The following is a 22,438-nucleotide window of genomic DNA, read 5'->3' as shown; positions in this document are numbered from 1 at the left end:
TCGATATGAAAGATATGGGTGAAGCTGATGTCATTTTGGGCATTAGAATAGTCAAACATGATGATGGGTTAATGCTGACACAATCGCATTACATTGAGAAAGTGTTGAAGAAATTCAACCACTTAGATTGTTCACCTGTTAGTACACCTTTTGACTCCAGTGTCAAGTTAGTACCAAATGATGGAAGAGCTGTGTCTCAAACAGACTATGCTAGTGCTATTGGTTGTCTAATGTATGCAATGACCAGTACAAGACCAGATATAGCATATGCTGTAGGAAAACTTAGTAGGTACACTAGTAACCCTAGTAACCTACATTGGAAAGCTGTCTTTAGGATTTTTAGATACCTAAAGGGAACAACTAGTTATGGCTTAAGATACAGTGGGTATCCTACTGTTCTTGAAGGGTTCACAGATGCTAGTTGGATAACAGGACAATGAAGACCACTCATCCACAAGTGGTTGGATATTCACTCTTAGTGGGGGTGCAATATCTTGGGGTTCAAAGAAACAAACCTGTATTGCTGATTCTACTATTGCAGCAGAGTTCGTGGCGTTAGCTTCTGGTAGTAAAGAAGCAGAATGGCTTAGGAATTTATTGATAGAAATTCCAATATGGCCAAAACCCATGCCACCAATATCGCTTCATTGTGATAGTAAAGCAACCTTGGCTAGAGCCTATAGCCAGATTTACAATGGAAAGTCAAGACATATTGGACTTAGACATAGTTTAGTAAGGCAGTTGATAGTTGATGGAGTAATTACCATCGATTTTGTAAGATCAAGTCAAAATTTGGCAGATCCATTGACAAAAGGTCTTACAAGGGATTTGGTCAAAAATACTGCAAGAGGGATGGGTCTTAAGCCCATTTCCTAAGATCACCCGTGAGAGGAAACTCGTCTCAATACTTGAGATATCAAATTTGAGTTCAATCAGTAAAGTACTCTGTATGGAGTGGTCTGCAAGCACTAATAATATACCATCCCATAAAGGAGTGCTTGGTTCCTGTAATGTAGATGGAGGATGAGCTATATGCTCTTAATAGATCTATAACAGTTCTTGTTTATTACAGGACACTTCTGATAGATCTACCTAAGTGAGTGCATGAAGTGAGGGCCGCTTCTGTTGAGTTTGGGCTTAGACTCTAAGGCACTCATGATACCGGGATAGAGACACATGGCCTTATCAGTGTCTGTTTTTGGAGAGTATTCGGAGAAGAATTCAAGTGTGTGAGATACGTCCAGCTTGTCATCATAGAATTATCAGTTCAAAGACTTGTCTACTGTATACTTCTGATTAGCTTTGATGGATTTCACTAAGTGGAGGTTCAAGTCTAAGTACACCTACCATTTAAGCATTTGGTTCCCAGTTGTTGTTGTGTATTTATTTTCATTATATTGAAAATAGTGGGGGAATGTTGTATTATTTTTAATATAATAAAATATGTTTCATTTTATTGGATCTGTAAGTGCGGAAAACTTTCCTTTAGTTATTTTAGGAAAGTGTATTATTATATAGTCCCACATTGGAAACCGAGGTGTCGGAATCCAGGTTAATTAATAGGTACCACCTATTAACTCTAACTTATAATAATGAGACACGCCAGTGTGTGTGCAATGTATGAGTGAGGACGGTATACCGTCCGAGCGCGCACGCGCACGCGCGGCGTGGGCTGTGGGCTGTGGGCGTTTGTGGCGCACGCACTTAGCACTTTGCAATTGCATCGCTTCGAGCGAGATCAGATCTAAACCGTGTGTTGTGATCAACGGTAGATCTAGGGCGATGGAAGTAGATCCATAAATATTGTTTTGATGGTTCAATATGGACCGTTAGATCGTGCGGCCGAACGATCCGACGGCTCATATCTGAACGTCAGCATTCGTATCCCTACAGAGAGGTGCATCCATATGAACAGAGTCATGAACTGTTCAGTAGAGGCACCTCAATGCCTATATATACGTCTAGCTTCACAACAGCAGTACAAGAGAGAAAATCCCGAAGTCTTCTCTGTTCTTAAGTTTTGCGAGTGCTCAGCAAAACTCAAGAGATTCAACTCGAAGTTGGGCTTCTTTGTATCCTGGGAGACGGTTCGCAATAGCTCATAGCACCTTGGTGTGAGGGCGAATCACGTCTTAAGGAAAGCGACGTTGTAACGCGCCTAGAAGTTCCGCCCAAAACCGTGACTTTTTTTCTTTTTTTCCAACATCCTTTTTTTCCCATTTTTGTTGGGGGGGGGGGGGCACCCCCCCTCCCCTCCCCCCCCCCCCCCCTAATGGGCGGTCGTACACTCGATGCAACCAACCAGCTGAAATAAGTTGATCCTGACGATCCCAGATTTCTGCTGGTGAATGAGATGAAACAGAACCATCAGAACTAGGAGTTGCAGAGGGCCGTGGCAACGAACCATCTAGGTAACCCAACAAATCATAGCCGCACTGAAGTGGTAAAAACTGAGCACACCATAAGAGGAAATTAGAAGAATTGAGCTTTAAAGGTAAGCAACAACAACGTTGATGCTCACAATCAATGGTGAGGACATCGTAGAGGAAGAAGAGAAAGGAGTGGAAGCCATACTAGGAATTAGGGCAAATGCTCGAAACTAAAACCTGATACCATGTAGGATTTGATTTCTCATATATCAAAGTAGAGATTTAAAGTATGTATTTATAGAAAATACATAGTAGGTTATACAAGAGAAATATGATACAGTGTATTGGGAGTATATAGCTAAGTAGTAACAAACGATCTATCCTTAACAAGAGGAGCTCATGAAGGCACTGGAACCTTATATCAGAAGAGATTCATCCCCCTCCTCTGCAACCCCTTCTACCTATTTAGCAACTATAACATATCATTGACCCAAAAAATAAAAAAAATAAAAAATAAAAAACAACTACAGGATCTCTTTCTGTGTCATCCACTCCTTATTACCCCTCCTCTCCTTTCTCCTCTCAAGCCCAACTTTTCCCTGATTCTTGGTTGTCTTGGATTGTTGAAAATTGATATTATATGTGAGGAAGAAGAAGAGAAGAAGAAATGGAGAAGAAGACACAAGGTTTTAACGTGGTTCGGTTGCTTGATTCAGCCTACATCGACGATTGGAAAGCTGCTGTGATTTCATATATTGATGTTGAATGGTATGTACATGACTTATAAAAGAATTCGTAAAGAGTTTTCGATTAAGTTACAACTCTTGAATTTTGGCTCTCTTGTCCAACTGTTGAGATTTGAATTTCGAATCTTGTTTGAGAGAGTCCTAGTTGAATTTTGAATCTTTGAGACAGTCTAACTATTGATGTATTTGAATTGTCTTGTAACTCTGATTCTGAATTTCAAATTTGAATTTATTTGAAAGGAGATCTCCACCTTTGATTGAAACAACTTGAGGTAATTCATTTGACATTAAACTCTTCAAACTTGGCCTTTGCGATTTTCTGTGGTAGAGTCCTTGTGGGACTTGTGGAGGTTCACCAACATGCCCCCGCAATCTCAACGGCAGAGAGGAGACATGGAGATTGCCTAGTAAGAGATTGAATCTTTGAAATGAAAATGGTTTGGAGAAAATATCAGCTAGTTGATCCTTCGTGGATAAGAAACAAACCTCACTTTTTTCTTAGTAAGATTTTGACAAGGTACATTATCTATTGATGGACATTCAAGGGGGAGTGTTACAAATAATATTGATTATGGATGTCCATCACCCTCAAAGAGATCATATCAAAAGATGTTTCCAAATGAAGATCTTAGCCATCTCAATATGCAATCTTGGAGATTCACGTTCCCTTAACTAAAGAACACATTTGACCAAAAAAAACTAAAGAACACATCAATGCATCCTTCTATATCAAGATCATTTTATTGTGTGCAAGAATCATACATTGTATTTCCTTGTGGACTCTTGATATTTTCATAGTAAAGAAAAAAATTACTTTTACTATAAATATGTAATGCACATATTTCGTTAGAAGAGTTCAATTCATTTTGTCATAATTTTCTTCTTTGTATTTAATATATCTTCTCTATTTTATAACAATATCAACATAATGGATTGAGGAGGTAAAAGAAAAGGATAATTTAGTCATTTTAAAATATCAGGAAAAAGAAGAGATAATAATTGATCTTTTAAGGACGATCTATATATAAAACATTTGAGAAGAAAATAAAAGTAATTCTTGTTAAAATAATAGGGAATAAAATAAAATTTTCAGTAGAATAATATAATAATATAAAATGAGGTGTTCATTAAAATTTTCCTAATTTTTTAATACCCGTTTCCCTTCGTTGTTTTTGCATAACTAGTCCAATTTTCAAAATTGCAAGCAAAGAAGGAGTTCCAGTGGTAATCTAAACATGATTTAAGACTTGATAAAAGAAAATGACGGTTACAGGTCCTTCCACACGGCTCTAAGACAAAATCAAAAGGTTAGAAAATCCTATAGAATACGAGTTGCACATAGACATTAATTTAACTACCCACTTGCTTTAATGCTTTCTTATTATATGGGTCATCATCAGGGGCGGACCCAAGATTCAACATTGGGAGGGGGGTGAACAATAATTACAAAATTTTTAGTACTCAAAAAAGGAAAAAGATTTACTTGATAAGTTTATATATTAGGGAATAAATAAGTAAAAATTCGAATTTTTTTGGGCTTTAGGAGTAAATTGTTTACAAAATTTTAAAATTTACAACCAGTTTTAAAAGTAATTCAATTTTAATAACGAATTTTTGTATTAGTTAATTGTTATCTTTTCTTTTTTTTCTTTTTTTTTTTTTTTTTTTGAAACCAAAAGTGACAAGAAATAAAGAACCTATATGAGATTGTAACCTATCAATTTTATTCCATTTGATCTTGTAAGATTGTAACCTATTTTACTAGATTAACATAACCCAAAAAAAAAAAAAGAAGAAAAAAAAGAAAAAAGAAAGAAATAGAATTCAAAAGATGAATTCAAAGTTCAGAAGAAGACTTAGAGATTATGAATTCTTTCACGATTTGTTTGCTTTTGGCAGTATTCTATTTATTTGATTTACAATAAACTTTTCAAAACCTTGTGGATGCAAAAAATCCCCGCTGGGAGACTCGCCCACCACAGCCAAGTGTGCGACCCGGGTCGAACACCAGATTAGTCAGGGTAAAGCCTTGGAAACCGGGGTTGGCAAACCCAAAAGAAAAAAAAGAAAAAAAAATGGAGAAAGCATCAAAGAAAAAAAAATCAGGAGAGAAAGGAGGAAAATAAATCGAAAAAGAGAGAGAAATAAAAAAAATACCTGATTAATTATAGTCCGTGGAGAAGATATAGCAGAAAAGTTTAGCTTTTGAAATTCAACTATTTCCCTTTAGTGGTGCGTGAGAGAAGATGAGAGAATAAATAGAAAGAAAAAGAATAAATAGGGAGAGTATTAAATGGTATTGGATCGGATCATAAACTTGTACCCAGATAAAGAGGATAAGGCAGTGAAAATAAGCTGATAAATTGTGAATCGTTGTAAAACCCTAGGATTAATGAAAATCAAAGTAGCCTCCTTTCTCCGTAGACGTAGAGCTCTAACCGAACAACATTATCTTCTCTTGTTATTTTTAGATCTCGTATCTTTTTTCTTGATTTTATATTTAATTATACAATTAACATTCTTGCTATATGTTGCCTAGGCCTCACATGGCACTTGGTTCCACAGAGTAAGTTTCACCAAAGGAGTGACATTTTCACGTACCTGCAGAATCCAATTGAACAATATCCATTTTATTTATTATTCTTAACAATTGCTTAATGCCTGGTCCGTTTATGTGGGAACTAAATATGAGTTGTGATTTTCTTGGAGTGCCCTGGTGGAAGATTTGTCTTTCATGACGCGCTTAAAAACTTTTATTATTTTTATTATTATTATTATTATTATTATTTTATTATTATTATTATTATTATTTGTGATTTGGATTACAGTACTCAACTTCAAAAATTGACATCATTGATATATTTGGTAGGGGATTTGAATGACTCAATTTTGAAGATATAAGTCAAACCTGCAGTTTATTGTTTGTACTTTTTAATCTATTACTATGATCTATTAATCAAATGGCTGGGGCTGATCACTTTCTATCTTATGATTTTCACGTAAAAAGTCAAAATATGAAACTTGGAGGATATTTTAATTTTTTATGTAAAAAAAAAATTTATGTCTTAATGTTGCTTTTTCTATTAAAGAATAACCAAATATGAAGGAAAAGCAAAAGTACATACACATATCAATGCTATTGTGTTTAGACCTCTTGGAATTTATTCTATTATTAATGTTTATCTACACTTAACATCGTATATTTACGTAAAAAAGGAAAAACTTAAGAGACACCCCAAAATAATTGACGAAAAGTATAGACACAAAAATTACTTATGATGTTGGGTTATCTGACAAGTCCTTGATTGACTTATTAAAAATGCCAAGTTTCAAATGTATGATTGTTGTAACGATTTTGATTGGAATTTTTTTTTCCCGCATTTGTGAATCTAATATTTTATGGGTGTATGTGTTGATTTAATGTATAGACTTCAAAAGTAGGAAATTTGCATAAATTTTATAGATATCTTTGTACTAGAGCATTTGAAAGAGACTAGCGATTGAAAATATTATCAACAAATAATTGGATAACAAATAGTTACGTTAATATATTTATTTTATTCCAAATTTCAAATTACAATTCATAACTAAATAATAATCAGATACTATTCATTAAAATTTATATGACTATACATTTTTAGCTAGTTGCATCAATCATTTAAATGATTGCGTATTTTCTACTTTCATTCTCACCTATCTCAAAAGTGATGTAAGATTAAGTTCTGCTAGAAAAATCATTCTAATAGGCGCTAAGGAACATGTCGATGGAATGACAGGAAGGGAGGTGATTGCATTTGTTGCATGAAAATATTTTTCATATTAAAAAGTACTTCAAAATTTAAGGGTGTCAATTCGATATGAAAATCATACCCAAAAGAAAAAGGAATTTAGTATGAAATCAGTATTTATTATGGTATTGATACGCCACTGAATAAATTTACTTTATACCATTATACTAAACGTATTGGTATATGTTCCATGACCATACTCTATTTTTTGATGCTAAATAAAATTCATATTAGTTAAAACAACAATTACATAGTTTGGTTGTATCTATTACAACCATTTTCTATTGATTCTGACCATACTCTATTGATTCGGTACAAAACGATTTTGATATTTGTACCATATCAATGCAGTATGGTTCATGTAAACCCTTTTTTTCATATCATTTAGTACTATTTATCAAATATTACAACTATGCTAAACATTAGTGAACGATATTTATTCATAACGATATAAGCGAGATGATGTTTAAAGCAGGTATTGATCTTCGAGAGGTCTTTGATTCTGTGTGAATGGAAAGAAATTAATTTCTCGTCTGGTCAATAATGGTTCTATTTCACCCTAAAAAATTTTAAAAATAAAAATAATGGTAAACTTGAAGGTGTGGGATACCATCTTAATTAGGATTTGAAAAAGATCTATTGTTTAGTGACCAATTCCAATGTTGTAGAGAACAATCATGCTTCAAGTTTAGTCCCACATTGGAATCATCATCTAAAGTTGTTATCTCATAAGGTCATGTCTCCAAAGGATTGAATGCCGAGCTCAGTAGCGAGAGCTTGTAACCAAGGGGGGCAATAAGGTGATTGGATGCTGGTACAGCTCTTGTTGGGTCCGATTCAACGGTACAGTTTCTGGCTTGCCCATTCCAAGTGAGGAGTTGAGCCATGTGGTTTAGGCGAAGGCTTGGACTTCATGGCTCTTAGAGTGGAGGGCAATGCGTCAGGCTGGTTTCACAGAGCAGCGATAACCTCCCGCTCCTAACGGTGGAAGGATTACAAGCTGGTGTGCCTTGAACCCATTGTGCCCCAAGAGGTGTCTCCAGTCGGACAATCACTTTTTTATTTTTATTTTATTTCCTAAGAATCCTTCCAAATGGGACAACTTCCCCCAACCTCATATGAATAAAATGACCGTAACACCCAAGGCTATAATTTCTATTTTCAAAGTTCCCAAAATGGATAAAATGACCATAAGCCATGGATGAAATTCAAATGCCCAAGCCTATAATTTATATTTTCAAAGTTTTTGAAATGGATATAATGACCATTGTTGGGAATAAACCCAAATAAGCAACGGATCAAACACACAACACACACATAATTTTAAAGGAAAAATAATGGGTATAAATGTCATCTCTAGTTAAAAACTAATTCCTCAATCCCTATTTATTCTCCCCTCTCTTCTCTCTCACATCTTTTCTTCCTATTTATTTTCTTCTCTTTCTATAAAGGTGGGTTAAAGGAAATCTTTGAAAAAAAAATCTTATTAGATATTCAAAATGTCATTCTTAATTAGAAACTAACTTTTCAATTCCTATTTATTCTCTCATATCCCTCATCCCTCCTCTTCTCTTCCTATTGTTCTCTTCGGTTTTTTTTCTTCCTTTTTTATAGGTGTTGGTTAAGGAAAATTTGGGAAAAAAATATTCTCCACAATTAGGTACTCTTTCTCTTTCTCAATTTATTTACTGTTTATCTTTTTTTATTTTTTATTCTTTATTTGATTTTATATTCTTTGTTTCTTTATTTCTTGTACAATTTTTGTTATTTGATTTTATATTGTAAATAAAATATCTATTGTTAATAAGGTAACTAACTACCATTGGTTTGCAGCTGACTTTTTATGGTTGAAGTCATGTATATATATTTTTTTAACTAATGTTTTAATTTACCTCTATCCTATTGAAAAAAATATATATATCATTATCAATAATTTACCTATTTTTGTAAATATATGTGAACATATTTTCCTTTTTTTTTTGGTAACAAATAAACGGGGTTTAGCAACCCTGAAAAAGAAAATTACTCTTAGAATTTTTACGTGGGAAAACCCTCCAGGGTAGAGGGAAAAAACCATGGCACAAATATTGCATCAATCCACTATGAGAAAAAGAGTAGTACAAATATCCTTTTCAAATCAAGAGAACAATCAATTGGTAACAACAAAGATTAAGGTCACTTCAAAAAAAAAAAAAAAAAAAAAAAAAACCAAGAAAAATACCACACATTGCATTATCTGACAAACTATGTTTGCTCTGAATAGATCTTAAATTGTAAATAGATGATTCAATGGCAACCAAAACCTCTTTGCTTTTGTTCCTTCTCCTTCTTCTTTTAGAGGAGCAAAAATGCAAGAAGGGAGTTTGAGCTTGATACAAATGGTTAAAATATATTCTACCGTATATAATTATCATAGCCCACGTTGACAGATCGAGTTCTCTTCCGTTGAGTAAGTATATACGAACAGAGTGCCACAGGGCAAAGGTCAACCCTGCCATCAATAAACGGATAAGCAAGAAAGAAGGGCCATGGGATCAAATAAAAATTTATTCTATGTTTAAATCCTACATCTCCCAAGATCGGTGGGGTGACAGCAAGTTTTGGTATGTTCGGAGGTATTATTATTGTCGAACCCAATGCCTGCATTGCATTTGTAGGTAAAAGAGTAATTGAACAGACATTGAATAAGACAATATCTGATGGTTCACAAGTGGCTCAGTATTTATTCCAAAAGGGCTTAGTTGATCCAATCGTACCGCATAATCTTTTAAAAGGTGTTTTGGTCAGTGAGTTATTCAGCTCCACGGTTTATTTCCCTTAAACTAAACTTCAATCAATAAGTAGAGCATTAATTTATTGTGGCAAACAATTATTTAGTTTGTCATAATGATAAAATCACAAGAAGAATAGGATTTTCTTTGGTGACAAAAAATTGAATTCTAAGAATAAATTTCGGGTAATTCCTTTTTCTTACCGATCTATATTTTTATTTTATATTATTTTTTACCTATATTCACGATTAGTCGGAAACCTTCTATTAACTGGACAAAAGAGTGAACCTTTTCTTACACCAAATTAGGAAAATGAAAATATTTCACGCTTCCTTTGTGTATATTTCTTATGCTATATATATATATAATACAAAGACTGGGATAAAGAAGATATAAACTAGGAATTTATAGAACATAAGTATTACATATTTCTATATCTCCCAAGAGCCCTCATTTTGACTTTATCAAGAATCCTTATTGCCAAACTCCAGATAACATGCACAACTAATGTCAATGTTAAGTTGGGTACAACAGGAACTCTCTACAACAAATATATCAACTCAGAGATGAAACTCTCAAGAGATCGAGAAATAGCTCATGGCACAGCAAGAACAACGGCCATGAAATGATCTCACCTGATTCATACTCCACCGATGAGTCATCGAGCACAAGAAGGCTCAACCGAAGACCAAGAAGCCTTCAAACAACCAAGAAAATCACCACGAGAGCACCTCACACCAGATGCAACAGCAAGAGAGACAATCGCATCACGCAGAGAGAGCACAAACCTAAAACAAAATCTCACAAACTGAAAACCCTAAACCCCCTTTTGGGGTTAAATGAATTACAACAAAATGAAAGGACTGAAATGCCCCTCATAAAAATAATATATATCCCTCTTAAGATAAAAGGACAAAAATGCCTTGCTAAAGAACAATTCCAACATCCTCCACCTTGACACTGATTTTGGCTGTGCAGTATTACTTGAATCACAAAGAACTTACCAAAGAAACAGAAAAATAAGAAAGTGAATGAAAACTTAAACAACAAGCACCTCCAACATGTTCAATACAATTTTGAACTTGTTAACAGGTACCACTTTAATCAAGATATCAGCAGGATTGATAGATGTATCAATCTTAACAATCTTGACCAAACCCTTGGAGATAATATCCCTAATAAAGTGCAACCTCACATCCACATGTTTAGTATGTTCATGAAACATGTTATTCTTAGAGAGACAAATAGCACTAAGAATCAGAATGTATAGAGGAACATATATCACCAAAACCAAGTTCTCCAAGGATACCCTTAAGCCAAAGAGCCTCCTTAACAGCCTCATATAAGGCAATATACTCAGCCTCAATGGTAGAAAGAGCAACCACATGCTGAAGGGAAGACTTCCAACTAATCAAGTTTCGACCAATAGTAAACACATAACCAGTTAATGATCTTCCCTTATCAAACGCAGCAGTAAAATCAGAGTCACAAATCCAACTTAACACCACAAGTATTATCATACAAAAGTTTATAACTAGCAGCTGAATTATGCAAGTATCTTAAAATCCACAGTACAACAGTCCAATGAACATCACAGGATGACTCATAAACCCTACAAACTAGCCCAATAACATAGGCTAAATCAGGCCTAGAACAGACCATAACATACATAAGAGATCCAACACAAGTTTGATAAGTTTTTTTTTAGTTAAAACAGCATTGAAATAAGATTTCAACTTAAAATGTGCACCCAAAAGAGTATCAACAACTCTATAATTTGCACTTCCAAAGCTAGTAATCAATTTATGCAAGTAACCTACTTGAGACAAAGTAAGAAAGTCATTAGATCTATCTCTAAATATGTCAATACCAAGATTCTCCTTGAAGCCCCTAAATCCTTCATTTCAAACTCAGATTTAAGAACATTCTTCAACTTATAAATTTGAAATTTATCTTTGCAAGCGATGAGCATATCATCAACATACAACAAGAGATAAATAAAAGCATGAGGTTTGAATTCACAATATTACTCACAATGATCATAACTAGCTTCTCCAAAACTTATTCTTAAGCATAAAAGCATCAAATATCTTGTACCATTGTCTTGGGATTGTTTCAACCCATACAAAGATCTCAACCACAAACAAACCTTTCCTTCATCTCCTTTCGCTATAAAACCCTTAGTTTGACTCATGAAAATTTGTTCCTCAGGTCTACCATTCATAAAGGCATCCATTTGTTCCAACTCAAGGTCAAATATAGCAACAAGATACAAAAGAACCCAAATTGAGGTATGTCTAATCACAGCTGAGAACACCTCATTATAATCAATACCTTTAGTTTGGGAATAACCTTTAGCTACTAACCTAGCCTTAAACCTAGGTTTTTCAATTCCTGAAATTCCAGACTTAAGCTTATAAACCCACTTACAACCAATGACTTTATTACTCTTGGGTCTATTCACAAGCTTCCAAGTTTCATTCCTAACTAAAGAGTCCATCTTTTCTTCCATGGCAACTAACCATTTACCTTTATCAGGGCTATCTAGGGCTTCTTTAAAGGTTCTAGGTTCACTTGTTTCCAATTGATTAGCAACACTAAAGGCAATAGAAACCAAGTCTGAACTAGAAAGCTCACTTTCACTCATATTAGCAAACCTAGAAGGCTTCCTAATCTCTCTTCTTGCCCTATCCCTAGCAAAGAGATAATTATCTAGGGGTCCTTCTTCAACATCTTCTTGTTTAACTTCCAAAGACCCACTAGGAGAGTCCAGATCAATAGGATCAGGGGTATCAAGATCCATACTAGGCCTACCCTCAAACTCTACCTCAATAAGACTACCATCAAGGTCTTGGGTAATGGGGTTCTCTACTAGAAGACTTAGGTTTAACAAACTCCACTTTATTAAACCTAACATCTCTACTAACTATTACTTTCTTGCTTTCAAGACCCCACAACCTATAACCCTTAACTCCATAAGGATAATTTAAGAACAAACACTTTCTACCCTTAGGCTCCAACTTTCCCATACTTTGATGGACATAAGCTACACACCCAAAAGGTTTTAAAATACTATATTCACAACCAGCATTAGATCACTTACTTTCAGGAGTTTCAAAGTCTATAGAGGAATTTGGAGACCTATTAATGACAAAATAGGCTGTACTAGCAGCCTCAACCCAAAACCTCTTACTTAGGCTAGACTCAATGAGCATACACTTTTACTCTATCTATGATGGTTCTATTCATTCTTTCAGTTACTCCATTTTGTTGGGGGAGTATAAGTGCAAGTTCTATGTCTTTTAATACCATGTTCTTTACAAAAATCAAGAAAATTTTCATTACAAAACTTAAGTCTATTATCAGTTCTAAGTTTCTTTATCTTCTTATCAATTTGATTTTCAATCATCACTTTTCATTCAAGAAACTTATCAAATACAATAGATTTATCTCTAAGAAAATACAACTACACCATCCTAGAGTAATCATCAATAATAGATAAGAAGTATTGTGCACTTGAGAGGGAAGGGGAACATTGTGTACAAATTAGAATGTATACAGTCAAGCACATGAGAGGTCTTATAAGTAGAATGAGAAAATTTAGCTTTTATGGAGCTTATCCATGGCACAAATGTCACAAAATTTTAAAGTTTATAATTTATTTAGTTTCAAGTGACCATTTCTACACAAATAACCTAGGCCTTTGCTACTATATGACCTAGTCTTTTATGCCACAACTCCACTTCACTTAGTTCTTTGCTAACAATAGAGGCAGCCCCAAGAATCAGATTCCCATTGAGAAAATAGAGTCCATTCCTCAATTCAGCAGTCAAGACCGCTTCATTTTCCCTCACAACCCTAAGACAACTATCTTTAGAACAAGAATGACAACCCTTTGAATCGAATTCATAACAAATTCCTTAAACCAAGACAAGTCTAACTTGCTCTAGGTCCCTCACTTTCCCATCATCCAACCTAGTTCTTATAGAACCAATACCCTCAACTTCACATGCTTGGTCATTTCCTATAAGAACCTTACCACCTTTGATGGGCCTAAAGGTCACAAAACACTCTCTTCTAGGAGTCATGGAAAGTACACTCCGAATCAAGGATCCAACTCTCTAGGTCAAAATTAAGTCAAGCAACTAGTGCATCACTAGTAACATTAGCTACATTAGTAGCTTCATTTATCTCATCACCATTCTCCTTTTGCTTTATCAATCTTTCCCAATAGTTCTTCCTAATATGCCCCTCTTTCTTACAATAATAACAAACTTTTCCCTTTGCCTTATTGTTATTATTACCACTGTTATTATTCTGATTATTATTGTTGTTATTCTTATCCACAAACTTCTTCTTTTTCTTATTTTCAAGGTTAATCCTAATTTCAGAATTTCCAATCAAACCCCCACCAGCAGCTTTACCTTTCTTTTCAGATTCACCTCTATGTCCCTAATCTTAAGAGCTTCCATCACATCATCAAGAGTCACAGATTTTCTATCATATTTAATAGAATTCTTTACACTAACATGAAAATCAGGTAAATAATTTAACAGTAGGACAACAAGTGTATTATTAGATAGCTCTTCATTAAGATCAGCTAAATCACATGATATTTTATAGAATTCTTCCATATTATCACACAAAGATTTAGAAGGATCCATTCTGAAACTAAACAATAGTTCTTTTAACAAGGCGATGCTAGGTAGGGATGGGGTCATGTATAATTCTTCAAGTTTAGACCATACCTGATTAGTTTCAGTACAATCCCTTACTCTTCTCATAACATTATTTCCCAAATGTAAAATCAAGGTAGTATAGCATAACTCCATCATATCAGCCTTTTCATCATCAATCATAGAAGAGTGGAGTTTATCAATACTTTTCAAAGCCTTATGGCTATGGTTTTGTACAAGTATTGCATGCATTCTATTACTCCAGACAACAAAGTCTCCTTTGCCTTCATACTTGTCAAGCTCATATCGGGTAGGAGCCATGGCAAAGAAACAAACAAGGAAATAAATAAGAATACAAATTTCAAAGCCAATTACAGCAAGTAATTTTAATATCAGAGTACTGATAAAACTCAAAATAACAGTCTAGAAGTTTTTTTATACACAAGGTACTAGTAGATGTAACAACAGACCAATTACAAAATCAGAATCAAGAAAAACATGCTTAAAAATGCCTGAATCTATCAGCAGAAGATATAAACAGCAAAAACCCCAAATTAGATATGCAGTTCACAGTAGGTGTTCCATGACTGTATATTGATTCGGTACAAAATGATTCAGATATTCAGTACCGTATTAATGCAGTATGGTTCATTTAAATCATTTTGTTCATATTATTGTCATACCATTTATCAAATAGCACAACTATATCAAACCGTTTTAAATGATATTTATTCAATACGACATAAGCAAGATGATGTTTTTCGGTATTATAAGCAAAGATGATGTTTAAGGCAAGTATTTATATTTGAAAGGTCTTTGATTCTGTGTGAGCATTACATATTAGATCAGATTTCTCATCTGGTCAATAATGGTAATCTTTCACCCAAAAATAAAAAAAAAAAAAAAAAAAAAAAAAGAAGGAAAATTGAAGGCGTGGGATTCCACCTTAATTGAACCAAAAAAAGGATACCATCTTAATTAGGATTTGAAACAATCTATTGTTTAGATGACCAATTCCAATGCTGTCGAGAACAATCATGCTTCCAGTTTAGTCCCACATTGGGAATTTCATCTAAAGGTGTTATCTCATAAGGTCATGTCTCCAAAGGATTGAATGCCGAGCTCAGTAGCGAGAGCTTGTAACCAAGGGGGGCAATAAGGTGATTGGACGCTGGTACAGCTCTTGCTGGGTCGGATTCAATGGTATAGTTTCTGGCTTGCCCGTTCCAAGTGAGGAGTTGAGCCATGTGGTTTAGGCGAAGGCTTGGACTTCATGGCTCTTAGAGTGGAGGGCAATGCGTCAGGCTGGTTTCACAGAGCAGCGATAACCTCCCGCTCCTAACGGTGGAAGGATTACAAGCTGGTGTGCCTTGAACCCATTGTGCCCCAAGAGGTATCTCCAGTCGGACAATCACTTTTTTATTTTTATTTTATTTCCTAAGAATCCTTCCAAATGGGACAACTTCCCCCAACCTCATATGAATAAAATGACCATAACACCCAAGGCTATAATTTTTATTTTCAAAGTTCCCAAAATGGATAAAATGACCATAATGCCCAAGCCTATAACTTCTATTTTCAAAGTTGAATCACAACCAGTATCCACCTCTTACTCATGGCTCAACTTGTGAGTTGTGAGTCCGTATGAGAAGAAATGTCCGGATGTTGAGTTGAAGAGTCGAAGACCTTCAGAGGGTGTGGGCTCGAATGTAAAGAGATTTGTGGAGGGTTCAATATGCTCTGAGCCATATCCATAATGCTGTGAGGGAGCTTCCCCCCGTCGGGTTATCAGCTAATCCAAATAAAGAATCGTCGCTCAACGAACCGCTAGCAAGTAGGGGAAGCTTGTCTCTACTTCTACCCTTAATTCTTGGTATTACTGGTGATACAAGAAGAGAACCGGATCTGTGGACATCTTCTATGTGTTAGTATAAATATATCCTTTGTTTCTTTTGCGAGAATTAGCTATCTCTCCTTCTAATTTTATTTGTTTAGCTCCATAAACATATCAACAGGAAACATTAAATGGCAGCTAACCCAAATGAAGAATCGTCGCTCAATGAGCAGCAAGCAAGTAGGAGAAGCTTGCCTTTGCTTCTACCCTTAATTCTGAGTATGAGGGTGCTCCTTATAGTGAGCCAGATACTATAAAGATGAATTGGGGGAATAGAGAGGGGAGCCAAGATAGGGTAAATCTGAGAAATGTTCGGAAGTTGCATTGAAGATCATTGGAGAGTACCGGCACAAATGTAAAGGGAGTTCTCGAGGGTTCCTTATGCTTTTGTTGTACTCGTAATTCGCAAGTTGCTTACGTGCTAGGGTGCTCCATTGAGGGAGTAGGTTTTGGCCAGTGAAGACGGAAATCAGAATAGGAAAGTATTGTTGTTAGGAGGAAGACATCAAGGCAACCTTGGGTTTTCTAGTGCTTGAAAAGGGAGGACAAACACCGAGGAATTTTCCAATCAAAGCATCCTTTCAGAGAGAGATATCAGCCTCAAGGGTTGAGATGGGACATAAGGCTCGGGTGGAGAGGCCATCAGAGTGAGGAGGAATGAAGTGGAGGTTTAGATCAAAGATGGTGGAGGGTGAGGGGGTAGATGGGATGAATATAGAGGACCAAGGTCCCTATTCAGGAGGAGGGGATGGAGGGTGGAAGGTGGAATGTAGAGAGGATGGGAGAGGGATTATTATTATTATTTTTTGGGGGCGCCCGGGGGGGGGGGGGGGCACGGTACAAGATAGGAAGCTAGGTTACATATGAAGGAGGAACTAAAGAGGAGAGTGACCTTGGAGGGGGGGTTTGACAAGAACCACACTCAATTTTAGAGGTTACCAACCTTGGGATAACAATACCATAGGTGATGAATCCTATGAGGTACACCAACCTAAGATCGGTGGTTTGGGCGTAGAAAAACAAATGGGTTGAATTCCCTATCTATAAACATAAAAGAAAAACCATGAGATAATATTCCCATAATAGTAATAAAAAAACATTTTGCTTTACATAAAAATTAGAAAATAAAACCAAAAGCATCTCCCTGACAACCATGACAATATATCCTATTATATATTGACATTTTGGATTTGAAATCAATAACAAACGCACCTTACTGTTAAGGACTAAAGTAATGATGATGTCATTACTAAACAAAATTTTAAAATACCAAACTTTCTCTTTTTATTGATGTATTTTGTATGATTCTAAGTTTGCCTTCATCTCTCTATTCTATTCTCTCTCCTTTGTGGACTCTTTTTCTTTGTCTTTTTCTTCTTTTATATTCAACTAGTAAAGCTACATGTCCAAATGCACATGTTTTGTATTCTTAAACGTAGATTTGTAATTTTAAGTATTTCATCTTTCAACCTTTGAAATATATTCATTGGCAGTAGATGGATTTGAATTCAAGAGACATGACAAAGTGAGACAAATTGAAATTTGAGAAATAGGAATTGATTCCATCAAGAAGTACGTTTTTGTCGGTTGGGAGGTTTAAGTAAAGGTGAAGATAAACAAATGGGAATAGGGGTAAAGTTTTGGCTTCTATTCTTGATTGTAGGTAGATCTTATGAGAAGAAAAATTGCGTTGAAGATGGGTTTTATAAATAAATAAATAAAAAAGAAGAAGAAGAAAGGAAGGGGGTTTCAATGTGTATTTTTACCAAATATTCCACTAAACAAGACTATTGGCAATCGAGCCATGTCCAGATCTCTTCAACATCAATCTAAACACTAAAGACCTAATCAGTACCATTGTCTTACAGAAGTTCAATAGCCATCCATCTCAAATCTTTAGAAGCAAATTAATGGAAGAAAGGCATGTCCCAAGAATAAGTATTCAGGTCCAAATGTCTTGTAGTCCATTATTATAAAAAGCATCTAAACTATTTGAAATAAGTAAGGAGGGTGTGGGGGAGGGGAGGCCTTTCTCGCCTCTTCCCCTAACCAAGACTGTACAATTTCTTGTAGAAACCCACACTAAACTATGTCTCTTTCTTGAACTTCACCATCAAGAGTAGAAGTTATAAATGCATAGCAGACACACTGTATTAGCCATAATATGACCGTTGGAGATCTTTGGAAAATATGACCGTTGGAGATCTTGGATCATATGACCATTGCAAATAATTTCTTTCCTTATGTATAGCATGCTACATTTATTTTATTCTTTACTTGATTGTATTATATATACACATGAAGAGGTAATACAAAATCACTTCTACACAAAATCATCTTAACATGGTATTAGTTTAGGACGATCCATACCTTTTCAAGTGAAGCTATTTTTTTTTTCAAGAGCAGTAAACAATCCCTACGTTGTTGTTTTCTTTCCGCTGCCTTTACAATGATGGATCAATCTCTCAATGTTCTTGCTACAGCTGCTGTTGCTTCCAATAATGTTGATTCCATCAACTTTGATGGTTCTTCTCCATATTTTCTACACAAAAGCAGATAATCCTGGTGCTATACTCGTCATGCAACTTTTACACGGCGAAAATTATCCCACTTGGAATCATGCGATGTGGATGGCTCTTGAGGCAAAAAATAAGCTTGCATTTATTGATGGCTCCTTGCCTAAACCCACTGATGATCCTTTGGAGCTTCCCGCATGGACACGATACAACAACATGGTCCTTTCTTGGTTGCTAAATGCTCTCTCACCTGATATTGCTAATAGCATTCTCTACATTTCTATTGCCCACGAGGTTTGGGATGATCTTCATGATCGTTTTTCTCAAAAAATGCTCCTCGAATTCTTGAGATTCGACGTAGCATTTCTAATCATCGTCAAGGAACCTCTTCTTTGGCATCTTATTATATTATTCTCAAGGGTTTTTGGGATGTAGTCGACTCATACAACTCGTTCCCGCCTTGCACTTGTGATCTTTTGTCAAAACACACTGATCTTCAACGACAAGATTGCTTACTTGAATTTTTAATGGGCCTTAATGATTCTTATTCTTCTGTTCAGAATCAACTCCTTTTGATGGAACCCTTGCCTAACATCAATCGTGCTTATTCTATTCTATTGCAAGAGGAGCGTCATCGCTCCCTCCATGAGTTACCGAATCCATCATTGCATCAAATTGCCCTTGCAGCCACTGCTCCTCATACACATTCTAAAAATGATAAGACGCCTATGTATCACTGTGATTTTTGTGGCATGGACGGCCATTCAGATTCCCGTTGTTTTAAGAAACATGGTTATCCTCCCAAGAGCAACAATACACACATCAAATCAAAATCACCTGGACTCTTTGCTCGATCCTTTGCCGCCATCAACCCAGGAACAAATTCTGCCCCCTCCTTTACTTCAGCGCAGTTTCATCAATTATTGGAATTGATCAAATCGGATAATCCCACTCCTTTAGCAAATGCTGCAGGTAATTCCCCTTCCCCATGGGTTATTGATTCTGGGGTAAATTTTCATATGGCTTCTAAGTTACAATTCTTTAACACTGATACGGTGGTTCCTTATACATCTCCGATTACATTACCCAATGGTCAAACAATCCCTGTGTCCCATTTAGGGACTTGCACCCCCACCCCATCCATCTCTCTTAATAATGTCTTATATGTTCCTTCATTCCGTTTTAATTTATTATCCGTTAGTCAAATCACTAAAGCTCTCAATTGTTTAGTAACATTTTTTCCTCATCATTGAGTCTTTCAGGACTTACCAACGAAGAAGATGATTGGATTGGGTAAAGAGCATAATGGCTTATATTATTTGGAGTTGCTTCCTTCCATTATTGCAGCCTCATCCACTCATTCCCACTCCTTTGATGTGTGGCATTGGCGCTTAGGCCACCCATCTCGCAACATTATTAATTCTTTATCACGTTTTAATTCTTGCATTTCAGTTTCTAATAAATGTGTTTGCACTATTTGCCCTTTGGCAAAACAAACCTGACTACCTTTCCCATCTAGCTCCATATCCACTTCATCTTCTTTTGATTTAATACATTGTGATGTTTGGGGTCCTTATTATATTCCTTCTATATGTGGTGCTAAATATTTTTTGACTATTGTGGATGACTATTCTTGCTATACTTGGGTTTTTCTAATGAACTTCTAATCTGACGCTTAGTCTTATATGCATGATTTTTTTGCAATGGTTAAAACTCAATTCAATTTTTGAATAAAAAAAATTCGCATTGATAATGCTCATGAATTTTTTAATCACTCCACCACCTCATTTTTTTCCAACCATGGAGTTATCCATGAACATAGTTGTGTTGACACCGCACAAAAAAATAGTGTAATTGAACGCAAACACCAGCTCCTACTCAATGTTGGTCGGGCCCTTTTATTTCAGGCTAATCTTCCACAAGATTTTTGGGGTGATTGCATTCTTACAGCCACACACATTATTAATTGGTTGCCTACCAAACTTTTAAAAGAGAAAACTCCTTTGAACTTCTTTTTAATAAAACCCCCACATATGTTCATCTTCGTACTTTTGGTTGTTTGTGCTATGGACACAACCATTCCACCATCAATCTCAAATTTGACCCCCGTGCTTCTCCAGGAATTTTCATTGGGTACCCTTTTGGTCAAAAAGGTTATAAAATTTTATATCTCACTTCTCACAAGGTTTACACAAGTAGAGACGTTGTTTTTATTGAACATATTTTTCCTTACCACCTAAAGACTTCCCATTCATCTATTAACCCTACCCTCCCTGTTCCAGTTCCTGATTTTGAATCCTCCTCCATCCCAACCAACCCAGTTTTCCCATCTCCACCATTGGACCCGCCAAGCCCACCACACAACCCTTCCCCACCTCCAGTTGTGTTGTTGCCACGTCGCTCCACCCGGTCACATAATCCCCCCTCCTATTTGAAGGAGTACATATGCTCGTCTACTCACGCCACATCATCTTATTCGGATGCCGGTAAACTCTTTCCTCTTGATTCTTCTATATCTTATAAAAAGGTCTCACATTCTCATCTTAAGTTTATCAGGTCTCTTTTCTCTTCTGAAGAACCCACTAGCTTTGCCAAAGCAATGTTGTCACCTAATTGGAAGATGCCATGCAGTCAGAGATTGAGGCTCTTGAAACCAATAACACTTGGTCACTTGTTCCTTTGCCGCCTGAATAGAAGGCCATTGGTTGTAAATGGGTCTACAAAATTAAACGACACTCTGATGGTTCTATTGAACGATACAAAGCACGTTCGATGGCCAAGGGGTACACCCAAACTGAAGGTGTTGATTTTCATGAGACTTTTTCTCCTGTGGCCAAACTCGTTACTGTACGCGTCTTGCTTGCTCTTGCCTCAATTAAAAATTGGTCACTTCATCAACTTGACGTTAATAACGCCTTCTTACATGGAGATCTTGACGAAGAAGTATATATGACTCTACCTCCTGGTTATCATCGTAAGGGGGAGAATGTTGTTTGCCGCCTCCACAAATCACTCTATGAATTAAAGCAGGCTTCTCGTAACTGGTTCGCCAAATTTTCTACTGCCTTAATGAGTGTGGGCTTCATTCAACCGAATGCAGATTATTTCCTTTTTTTCTATGGGCCACGGGAATTCAACCATCTTTGTATTAGTATATGTGGATGACATCCTTATTGCTAGTTCTAACGCTTTGGCGATTTCCACCTTAAAGAGTTTCTTTCACCAACAATTTCGTATCAAAGATCTTGGGCCCATGAAATATTTTCTTGGTCTTGAACTGGCTTGCTCACAAAAAGGTATTTTCCTCAATCAACGAAAATACACTTTGGATATATTATTGGATGTCGGCCTCACCAATGCTCACCCAAGTATAGCAAAAAAATCATGCAAATAAGACCAAGCGTCAGATTTGAAGTGCATTAGAAAAACCTAAGTATAGCGAGAATAGTCATTCACAATAGTCAAAAAATATTTAGCACCACATATAGAAGGAATATAATAAGGACCCCAAACATCACAATGCATTAAATCAAAAGGAGATGAAGTGGATATGGAGCTAGATGGGAAAGGTAGCCGGGTTTGTTTTGCCAAAGGGCAAATAGTGCAACCACATTTATTAGAAATTGAAATGCAAGAATTAAAACATGATAAATAATTAATAATGTTGTGAGATGGGTG

General features: G+C 35.8%; 2 non-coding genes across 2 annotated transcripts; both read left to right on the top strand.

Annotated features, from left to right (window-relative positions):
* The first annotated feature begins 7,659 nt into the window (after positions 1–7,659).
* On the top strand, positions 7,660–7,962 carry LOC149011521 (signal recognition particle RNA). Its single transcript, XR_016174918.1, has one exon.
* Positions 7,963–15,466: 7,504 nt separating this feature from the next.
* Positions 15,467–15,769, top strand: LOC149011520 (signal recognition particle RNA). Its single transcript, XR_016174895.1, has one exon.
* Positions 15,770–22,438: the final 6,669 nt, after the last annotated feature.

Source organism: Hakea prostrata, chromosome 7, assembly GCF_041222555.1.
Source record: "Hakea prostrata isolate BN-2017 chromosome 7, UWA_Hpros_2, whole genome shotgun sequence".
Taxonomy (NCBI): domain Eukaryota; kingdom Viridiplantae; phylum Streptophyta; class Magnoliopsida; order Proteales; family Proteaceae; genus Hakea; species Hakea prostrata.
The sequence above is the reverse complement of the archived record's forward strand: the minus strand, read 5'-3'. Positions and strand labels throughout refer to the sequence as shown.